This window comes from Uranotaenia lowii, chromosome 2, assembly GCF_029784155.1.
Source record: "Uranotaenia lowii strain MFRU-FL chromosome 2, ASM2978415v1, whole genome shotgun sequence".
Taxonomy (NCBI): Eukaryota; Metazoa; Arthropoda; class Insecta; order Diptera; family Culicidae; genus Uranotaenia; species Uranotaenia lowii.
The window spans coordinates 281,857,348-281,858,305 of NC_073692.1; positions in this window are offsets into that span (position 1 = coordinate 281,857,348).

A 958-nucleotide genomic window follows, 5' to 3' on the forward strand; every position below is an offset into this window, starting at 1 on the left:
TTGCAATAAAAAATAACATTTTTTTGCAAAATCATTTGGTACTCATCTAATTCAATTAAATAAAAACTATCAGACAAATCATTAATTCATATCTAGATTTTGGTTGAATCCAAAATAAGGTGATGGCCATTTTGAAAATGATAGATGAAAATAAATATTTATTCTAAATCCATTTTTTGTAATACCTACTTAGTACGAATTTCTACGACTGCTCCACAAGGCCTGAAGTGAACTTACTTGGAAGGCAAAGGAAATTAGATGCATCAAAAGGAAAAATAGATTGTATACATTCGGGAGTCTTGTAGCAAAAACCTTGTGCCATGAAGTTTTTGAATCCTTAAGACCACGAAATGCATGCTATCACTTTTCCCTTAACGTACCGACGGATCCATGATGTGGAATTTGATAAAGAAATGCGTTTTCTGCTCTTGGTTAGCTTAAAAATAATTCTATTTCAATAAAAATATTGATCTTTTCATATATGTATATATTTCAATTTATTTACTTGTTCAAAACAATTTTGACTAAATAGAATAGGCACAATAAGCATCGTGTATGCAGTTCGTTTGCTGCGAGTCGTCTTAGCCCTTGATTTATTTTTGAATAATCTGATTTTACATTAGGCCAAGAAAGTCAAAATTAAGTCTCAAACTCAAATTTCGACATTTAATTATGTAAAATTATGTGCGTGGTACGCAATTTTGAGTTCAAAGGTTTGAGTGTGTGAAAATTGACGCATGAAAAAGTAAACAAACAAATCAGCAGTCGGTTTCGGAATCAGATGGCGTATTTTTTTTTGATTCCGGATTTGGCTCTGGAACCGTCAGAATAAAAAAGCGTATTTCGGGTTTCGAGTTATTCCATACGTAGGTGTGCGTGAGAACGAGCGCAATGTTTACATGCAGCTGTCATTTTGTTCTCCCTTCTGGATTTCTTCATTCGGTTCTTCACATCCGGA